Source organism: Triturus cristatus, unplaced genomic scaffold, assembly GCF_964204655.1.
Source record: "Triturus cristatus unplaced genomic scaffold, aTriCri1.1 SCAFFOLD_157, whole genome shotgun sequence".
NCBI classification, from domain to species: Eukaryota; Metazoa; Chordata; class Amphibia; order Caudata; family Salamandridae; genus Triturus; species Triturus cristatus.
The window spans coordinates 1,377,501-1,387,500 of record NW_028188052.1 but is presented as its reverse complement, the minus strand read 5'-3'; the positions used below and the strand labels follow the sequence as shown (position 1 = coordinate 1,387,500).

General features: G+C 55.4%; 1 pseudogene; it reads right to left on the bottom strand.

The window, feature by feature from the left end:
- Positions 1-6,842: 6,842 nt before the first annotated feature.
- LOC146769606 (28S ribosomal RNA) lies at positions 6,843-7,811 on the bottom strand (annotated as a pseudogene; the record flags this gene model as incomplete).
- Between the last annotated feature and the right edge of the window lie 2,189 nt (positions 7,812-10,000).

The window sequence follows — 10,000 nt, the reverse complement described above, 5'->3', positions numbered from 1 at the left end:
CAGAGAAAAAGAACCATCGGGAAGGGGGCTGAGAGGCAGGTGAGTACCCGGGCCCCTGGGGTCCCCGGCGGGCGGGCCCGGGCTCTGCCTTCCCCTGTTTCACAATCGCCGGACCTTACTGAGGTCTGACTGACCCTCTCCCTAGTAATCCGGAGGAAAATTACCCCCCTTTCTTGTAATCCGTGCACACGAGGTGACAGAGGGGACCCAAGGTGCGAATGTACCCGACCTCCTAGAGCCCTCACTGGGATCGGGGAGGCACATGGACCCTAATCGGGACTAACAGGCAAGCCCAGCCATCTGGTCACCCCATTGGAAATCATTGCGTGTGACCAGATGACCGAGGGGATAGGCGCGACCAGCTGGCCGAATGGATAGGGGCGACCAGATGGCCGAGGAGACAGGCGCGACCAGATGGCTGAGGGGAAACGCGAGACCAGATGGCCGGGCTCGAAAGGGAAGCCATCTGGTCGCTCTGTGCCCCAACGAAAGAGTGAGCGGCGCCGGGGCATGGGGTACTCGAGGCCCAGGGCCCCAACTGGGCCCCAGCCATGCAAGCTGCGTGAGGGACCCGACAGGCCCTCCGACCCGGGGCTCGCGGACACCTTGACAAGCAGGGGAGGCCTGCACGTGACTGACAGACCCCTGTCCCGGGTCCTTGGCAGAGCGGCAGGCCGGAGGATGGGGCCCAGGGCCGGAGCCCCCGACCCAGGGCCCGGCGGGGCCCCTGGACCCATCCGGGGCTTCCAGGCCCGGAGGCGCAGGGGAAGCCTCCCCGGGCTTGCCGGACCCCGTCCCAGGCACCCTGCCACGTGGCAGGACCCAGGACGGAGCCCAGGGTGGGGAGGCCACCCTCCCGAGGCCCCCAGGGACCCGGCCGGAGCTCCTGAACCCAGCCAAGCAAGGGGAGGCTCCCCGGACACAACGGAACCCCATCCTGGGCCTTTGGCAGTTCCGCAGGCCGGGGGACGGGCCGAGGGCCGGAGCCCCCGACCCGGGGCCCAGCCGGGCCCCTGAACCCAGCCTGGGCTCCCAGGCCCGGAGGCACAGGGGAAGACTCCCCGGGCCTGCCGGACACCATCCCGGGCACCCTGCCACGTGGCAGGACCCAGGACGGAGCCTGCAGGAACTTGTTCGGGCACCCTGCCATGCGGCAGGACCCAGGACGGAGCCTGGGGTGGGGAGGCTGCCCTCCCAGGGGCCCCTGGACCCAGCCCAGCAGGGGGAGGCCTGCCAGGTCTCATCTGGGGCAGCCTGCCACGTGGCAGGCCCCAAAACAGACCCAGGGCTGGGGCAGCATCCTGGCCTGTCCAGCTGCAGGCTGAGGACCGCTAGGCCGAGAGGGGTCCCTGTCCCTAGTAATCCAGAGGAAGGCTACCCCTCTGTAGGAGAGTAGGGTCTGCTTTCTATGTTCACCCCCACTTTTTGCTTTTGCTTTACTGATTTTCGACTTAGATGTGGCTGTGGGCCTGCTAATCAGACCCACAGCCCTGCTGTTCTCTCTCTAAATTAATACTATGCACTTTAGGTGCATAACCCATTTGGATAGGATCACCTTATTGGCCCCTATACAGTGTACCTTAGGTACCCAGGGCATAGGTGTACCCTAGGCCTACCAGGGGCTGCAGCATGTATTATGCCACCCCTGGCCTGGCCTTCCATTATGACACAATGGGCTGATCACTCAGCTGGGGCAAGGTCATGTAATCACCCCTTGCTTAGGTGTAGTATTCCTATACCTATCTTATATATAGACACATGTGTACCTATCAGCCACTCCTATGGCAGGCCTTAACAATCCTGGAGGCAGAGTGCTTGGTAACATGTGAGATGGTGCTCTAGCATGAGCTGAGCCTGTCTGCAGCTTTCGGAACCATGTCCTTATAGCTGTTCTATGATATAGCCTACCATATACTCTTAAAGTACCTTATAATCTTAAACGGTTCTGGTAACTATGGTTTGGCTTTATCAAAACATGTCGTGTAAGGTGTCTAACACTTTGGAATAATACCCCCATACCATTCCTGGCCATGAGGATATTATTCCTCCCTTCTAGTGGGAGAAGACATGTTGAAACCTACTTACCTGGGTAAAGTTAACCAGAGCCCCAGCATCACAAAATGGATGCTGCTGCCACATACACTAGTCTGACCTCCTGCTGCTGGGAGTCCTTCCAGCGAGGGAGGTTTGGACAATAGGTTTACTGCCTTGGGAGGTGCGAGCACCACCCCAGACAGGATTTAGTGTATTGGGGCAGGGAGGGATAAAAGAAACTAGACATTGCCTGGGGCACACAAGGTGTCCCATGCATAGTCCAGTTCAAACCGGCGCTGGGGCACTCCAGCCCCAGCTCTGGCGCGAAACTGGACAAAGGAAAGGGGGTGTAACCACTCCCCTTCCTGGTCCCACCCATAGGAGGGACCTTGCAGGTAGCCCAGCCCACTAGCCCAGTATATCAGTAGGTAGCTGAGCCCTGCTAAATTAGATTAACCTGAATCTGCAACTTGAACAGAAACTCTGGACCTTCGACATTCGACCTCAGAAAGAAGACTGAAGAAATCTCCCTTGTGGCCAAGGAGTGACCACCCTGGGCAACCAGGCACCATCCAGCGACCGCTGCTTGATTTGCGACTGATCCTACGAGGGACGACTGCAGAGACTGACCAGCGCCGAGACTCCCAGACACCTCTGAACCAGATCCACATCTACAGCGAAGCTGAGACCCGTGGAGGTGACGAGGGACGTGGGACCGGCGACTTGGGAAAAGTGGCTAGTAACTGACTAGCGCAACTTCTGAGGCTTCCTCGAGGCTGTGCTTGGGGAATTGAGAAGCCCCCATCCCGAGCACCATCTGCAAAGAAGATCAGCTCCCCACACTTCACGTGTTCTGCGTGGGGCCCTTCTGCACCTGAGTTGCTCGACGTGTTGTCCGGTTGGTGACCCATTGGCTAGTAACCTCTGCGACGACGAACCTTTGTTTTCACCTTGCTGGTCCGGCTCCTCCAGACTGGCACCCGCTCCTCTGTGAAAGAGAAGCACCCCAGACCTTCCTGGTCTGCACCAGAAGCAAGTCCTCCATCCTGCGTGTGTTCCGCTTGCCAAGGCTTGTTGGGTCCTAACTCGACTTCGACGCCGCCGACAGCAAGAGCCTTCGTGGGACAACTCACCTCCTGGCCCTGGTCGTCCTCGACGCCTCCTGGTACCCGTGGCTGCTGCGACAAGCTTCACGTCTTCACCTGCATCTGCACGACATCGCCTGGTTCCTTCCCGGCTCCTGGCTGGTGACCTAGACTCTGTCCCTTCTGCTTGAAGGTATCCTTCCTTCTTGATTCCATCCTTGGGATCCACCGGACACTCTTCACTGACTGCCTGTCAGCAACTTTCCTTCAGGCATCCATAGGAGTCAACGACGAAACCCGACGCAAGTTCACACCTATGCACCCGCAGCCCGTGGGCTAGGTAACTTGAGTACTCCGGTGCTCACAAGGGTATTGACTATCCTAGGGTCTAGTTTCCAAGTCTCGACTTCCTAGCTGTTCCAGAAGTGTCCTAAAACTGTTAAATTCTAATAACTACTATTTCTATCGACTGTTACGCATTACGCGTGAGTGTTTCCACTCTGCACCTGAATCCCGTGGGCCTCCCACTTCCTAACCTTTGGTAGTATAGTGTAGCCCCAGCGATTCCCTAGGCCTAGGCCTATCCTGTGTTCGTGACAGTGGTTCTTATACCACTTACTTAGTATATGTTTTGCGTGGCCCCTAGGGCCTACCTGTATTACTTACCTGTGTGACTTAATGTATGCTTAAATAAGACTGTGTTGTACTTACCTCGAATCTCATAAAGAGTGCTGAGGGTTTGACTAGAATAAATACATTCTATTTTTATATATATCTGTTGTGGTGTCCTTTCATTTGGTATTCAAGGGATTAGATATGGTATAACAGCTGGCTTCACATGCCATACAGAGTTTAGCCTAAGACTGCTCTTGTCCATGCTACCACTAGGATAGCTGGTCTATAAGGTTGACTTTACAACCAATCACCATAAGGGTTGTTTGGACTGATACAAGGTGTACACTAGAATTAGTGACATCATATATCAGGCCAACTTCTCACAGTCGCCTCATTGGAAAGCATTGCGCGCGACCAGATGGGCGAGGGGAAAGGTGAGACCCGATGGCCGGCACCTGAAAGGACTCCCATCCGCCCGCCCCGAGCCGAGCCATAGCGGTAGGGCTCCCGCCTGCCCACCCACGCAGGGCTCGGGGGGCTCTGCTTCCCGGGGTGCTCGGGGACCCCGGCTGGACCTCAGGCACTTAAAGGACCACCGGATCTCTCGGGCCCGGGCGCCCAGGGGAGGACTGCCCGGGACACGTGGAGCCAGTCCCAGGCACTTTGTCACGCCGCGGGCCAAAGGAGGGAGCCCCGGACGGCTGGCAGGATGTTGCCCGGGCAAAGCCCATCTGGTCCCCGGCAAACAACCACCAGGCCCGGAGGGGTGTTCCGGCATACCCTGCCCCTACTAATCCGGAGGAAGGTTACCCACCTTTCTTGTAACCCGCGCGCTCCGAGTGACGGAGGGGACCCTATGCGGGGACGCGCCTGACCTCCTGGAGCCCTGACTGGGATCTGGAAGGCAAATGGACCCTCATCAGGACTTCCAGGCCGGCCCAGCCATCTGGTCGCCCCATTGGAAAGCATTGCACGCGACCAGATGGCCGAGGAGAGAGGTGCGACCAGATGGCCGGGACCGAAAAGACGCCAATCTGCCCGCCCTGATCCTTTCGCAGTAGGGCTCCCACCTGCCATTGCAGGGCTCGGGGGCTGCAGGGCATGGGGCCTGCAGGGCTCGGGGGCTGCAGGGCTCGGGAGCTGCAGGGCTCGGGGGCTGCAGGGCTCCGGGGCTGCAGGGCTCCGGGGATGCAGGGCTCCTGGGCTGCAGGGTTGCGGGGCTGCAGGGCTCCGGGGCTGCAGGGTTCCAGGGCTTCAGGGCTTCGGGGCTGCAGGGCTCGGAGACCCCAAGCTGGGCCTCAGGCATGGGATGCCCGCAGGTGCTCCCGGGGCCCGGACGCCCGGGGGACCCATGGAGCCCGTCTCAGGCACTTTGCCTCGCCGCGGGCTGGAGGAGTGAGCACCGGACGCCGGGGAGGTGTCGTCCGGGCTTAGCCCATCTGGTCCCCGCCTGAGAACCGCCAACCCCTGGAGGGGCGTCCCGGCATACCCTGGCCCTAGTAATCCGGAGGAAGGCTACCCCCCTTTCTGGTAAACTGTGCGCAACGACTGACGGAGGGGACCCTAGGCCCGGATGCACCCGACCTCCTGGAGCCCTGACTGGGATCCGGGAGGCAAATGAGCCCTCATTGGGACTTCCAGGCCGGCCCACCAATCTGGTTGCCCCATTGGAAAGCATTGCGTGCAACTAGATGGCCGAGGGGAGTGGTGCGACCAGATGGCCGGGACAGAAATGACGCCAATCTGCCCGCCCTGAGCCTTCGCGGTAGGGCTCCCGCCTGCCCTTGCAGGGCTCGGGGGCTGCAGGGCTCGAGGCTGCAAGGCTCGGGGGCTGCAGGGCTCGGGGGCTGCAGGGCTCCGGGGCTGCAGGACACCCTTCCTTAACGCCCGGACCCTCAGCTGGCTTGCAGGACGGGGGGCTCACGCACCCCGGCGCCCGCCAGACAGAGCACGAGGCCCGGTCCCAGCTTCCGAACCCTAGCCAGGCCGGGGAGAGCCTCACCGGGCCCCGGTAGACACCCTTCCCCAGCGCCCAGACCCTCGGCTGGCTTGCAGGACAGGGGGGTTCCCGCACCATGGGACCTCTGGGACAGAGCACAAGGTCTGGGCCCAGCTTCCGAACCCTAGCCAGGCCGGGGGAAGCTTCCCTGGGACCTGGTGGAACCCCCGTCCCCAGCGCCTGGACCCTCGGCTGGCTTGCAGGACGGGGGCTCCCGCACCCTGGGACACTGGGACGGAGCACAAGACCCAGGACCGGGCCCAGCTTCCGAACCCTAGGCAGGCCGGGGAGAGCCTCTCCGGGCCCCGTGGAACCCCGGTCCACCCTGGGACACTGGAACGGAGCACAAGCCCCGGGACCCCGGTCCCCAGCGCCCAGACCCTCGGCTGGAACCAAGGAGGGTTAAGCCCAGGCCACGTCCCCTCCCCAACGGCCTGCCCGGGGAGCCCATTTTTCTCGATGATTACATAGTGGGGGCTTACAGAAGTTTGGGGAAGCACAAAGTTGGAGTTAGCACAGCCACCAGCCCGCATGGCCATCTGGTCACCCAGCCCGCAGGGCCATCTGGTCACCCTGCCAGCAGGGCCATCTGGTCACCCGGCCTGCAGGGCCATCTGGTCACCCGGCCCGCAGGGCCATCTGGTTGCCCGGCCAGCAGGGCTATCTGGTCTTGCAGCCAGGCGACCAGATGACCCGAGACGACCCAGCACCTGAATGGCCTGAGAGGGTGCTCTACCCAGCCGCCCTTGCAGTCCAGCGAGGGTGGCCAGGTGCTCTGAGGCAGCCGCTCGGGAGGCTCCTTCCCCCGGGGCTGCCGCTGCTCGCCTCTCTGCTCGACTTGCCCAGGAGCAGCCGGAAGGGGAGGCCCGGCCGCCCCAGGCCATCTGGTCACCCTGCCGACCCGCAAGGGATGGTGGTCCCCATCCCCGCACCCCGATGGGGCAGGGACGGGTGGGGGAGGCCCCCGTGCCAGAGGGCACGTGGTGGAGGCAGCCTCCTGCAGGCCCGCGTTATCCCCTCCGCGTCCCTCCCGCCGGCCCGGCAGCAGAGGGACCCACCCCTGGGTGTGGTGGAGGAGGGCGTCCGATGGCGCCCACGCACGGAGAGACAAAAGCTTGGCTCAGAGGATGACTTTCAATAGATCGCAGCGAGGTAGCTGCTCTGCTACTTATGAAACCCTGACCCAGAATCAGGTAGTCTACGAATGATTTAGCACCGGGTGCCCCAAGAACATGCGGTGCACTAAGGGCAATGGAGGCAGCCCCCTTCCGTCTGCGCTCCGGTCCCCAAGCGAGCGGCTCTACGCACTGGCTCCCCGAGAGAGGCCGGCAATCCCAGGCCAACCGAGGCTCCACGGCACTGCGGTATCGTTATGGTTTAGGGGGGATTCTGTCTTAGATGCGTTCAGTCATAATCCCACAGCCACAGCTCCTCAGCCAAGCACATACACCAAATGTCTGAACCTGCGGTTCCTCTCGTACTGAGCAGGATTACTATTGCAACAACACATCATCAGTAGGCTAAAACTAACCAGTCTCATGATGGTCTAAACCCAGATCACGTTCCCTATTAGTGGGTGAACAATCCAACGCTTGGTGAATTCTGCTTCAGAATGATAGGAAGAGCCGACATCGAAGGATCAAAAAGGGACGTCGCTATGAACGCTTGGCCGCCACAAGCCAGTTATCCCTGTGGTAACTTTTCTGACACCTCCTGCTTGAAACCCAAAAAGTCAGAAGGATCGTGAGGCCCCACTTTCACGGTCTGTATTCATACTGAAAATCGAGATCAAGCGAGCTTTTGCCCTTCTGCTCCGCGGGAGGTTTCTGTCCTCCCTGAGCTCGCCTTAGGACTCCTGCGTTATCGTTTGACAGGTGTACCACCCCAGTCAAACTCCCCACCTGCCACTGTCCCTCACGGGGCTCGCCCCCCGCCTCATCGGGTAAGTTAAAAAATGATAAGAGTAGTGGTATTTTACCGGCGGACCAAGGGCCTCCCACCTATCCTACACCTCTCATGTCTCTTCACAGTGCCAGACTAGAGTCAAGCTCAAACGGGTATTCTTTCCCCGCTGATTCGGCAAAGCCCTTTCCTTTGGGTGTTTTGCTAGATAGTAGGTAGGGACAGTGGGAATCTCGTTCATCCATTCATGCGCGTCACTAATTAGATGATGAGGCATTTGGCTATCTGTACCACCTCGCGGTGGCTCATTCTGGGTTATTATGCTGCCCATCAGCGTCAAATCGGTTTTGCTTCCAACAATACAACATTTGTTCGCTCCGGAAGTACAGCCACACTTTAAGCTGTCCTCACTGGAACTGGGGTCACGTATAGGCCAGAGATAGTACACCCTGCAGTACTATTCCAACAATATAAAATTGTCTACGAACAGTCCTGTTTAGCAGGACATTAATAATCAATGTAATATGTAGTGACTATGTGTATGTAGTTATTTGAGATCTATTTTATTCAAGACGTTTCAATAATCATGATGTACACATTTGTATCTAGATCATTATAATAAAAGCACACAACTATAAAAATACACATCTATAAATTGCACATCTAGTTTGAAAATACATTTCTATAAAACTTCACATCTATAAAATCCACATCTATACAAATAATTGTGTCAACTATTAACTATTACGTGACTGTTGAACCACATGTAAATATTAGTGAATCAACATTTAGGCTAATATGTTTATAAAAGTGACATGTGTGCTGTACGATACTGTACATCTCAGTTTAATTGTCCATGAATACTTGGCACATTTTTAGAGTGTCCATTAATGTAGTCAGGCAAACATTCTTCTTGAATGGGAACGACATTTGCAGACCAAGATCAGCCAGAGCAACATCATTACATTGAGGCCAAATACCCCGACATCCGACAATAAAGCCATGAAATTTTACAGTTTTACAGTTGGTAAGATCTTTGATTTGCTGTGATAGATCCTGATAGTAATTAACTTTACTCTCATACGCTAATTCAAGGGAATTCTGTGAGTTTTAATAACGAATTGAAACATCAACCACTACAGCAGTACCATTTTTGGTGAACACTACGTCTGGTTTTCTTAGTTCACCTTGACTATTTTTGACATGAGGTTCCCTGTATGTCATCCACCCACACCTTTTTGCTCTATCAATTAGCAATTCCAACACTTTGTTATGCCTTTTTATTCTTATGTCCTTGGTTGTAGGACATGCACCTGATATATGTGAAATTGTTTCACACACATCTTTACAGTATCTACAAGTAGAAAATGTGTGATTTCTTCCCCTAGTGATGGTTTCTCTAGTATACAGGACATTTGCTCTCAACATCAGCGCAGCTATGTATTGATTTTCTTTTCTTTTATTATGTTTGCTGATGCAAACATTTGAGGTTGGATTGCTTGCTAAGTATTTATACCATCACCTTGGACAGGGAGATTTGCCCATTTCTCAAATTCCTCTTTCCTCCAATCATATGCTGCTACCAAATTCAATTCATGACTGAGACATCTACTGTCTAAAATGTTGAGTTTGTGTGTTTTAATGATGCTATCAATTTTTTCATTGATTACTTCTCCTGCATACATGAATGAATGAGCTATGTATAGATCTGGAGCTCCCCTGAGATACAATAAGTTATTAACTTTGTTCAGACCAATTGTCGTACATAACTTTGGAATACTGAGGCCCCCAAAGGATCTTTTCAAATACAGGAGACCATCACATGTGTATGCAGGTAGGTGTAGAAAGTGTTTGACATACTTTCTAATTGTTTGATCCAGAATGTTTAAAGTTTTTGCTTCTGTTCCTGTCATTTTCAGTTTAAATCACAGTTTAGGGATCAAGTATTGACACAATATTTCTATTTTCTGTGTGGGCTTAAGTGGTAGATTGTCGAGTTTTTGGGCCCAGTCAACAAGAACTTCATTAATTTTGTTGTTGCTTGAATGGCCAGTGTGTGGATCAAAGTTCAGTCCGAGGTATCTCTCACTTTCTCCTGGATGGATGTTTTCAATATTTTGTTTTTCAAATTGCCATGGTTTACAGTTGTTTACCAGGATCTTATCTTTATGGTGACTTATATAGAATCCATGTGTTTTTTTCACATTAAGTTTTAATCCTGTTGTTTTACTGAATTTTTCAATGATTTTCAGATTTGCACTCATTCCTTCCCAGGTGTTGCTGAGTACTGCGATGTCATCGGCAAAGGCCAGAGCGGTGATTTGCTTGATGAGATCATTGGAGCCGAATGTGAAGCCCTTGCCTT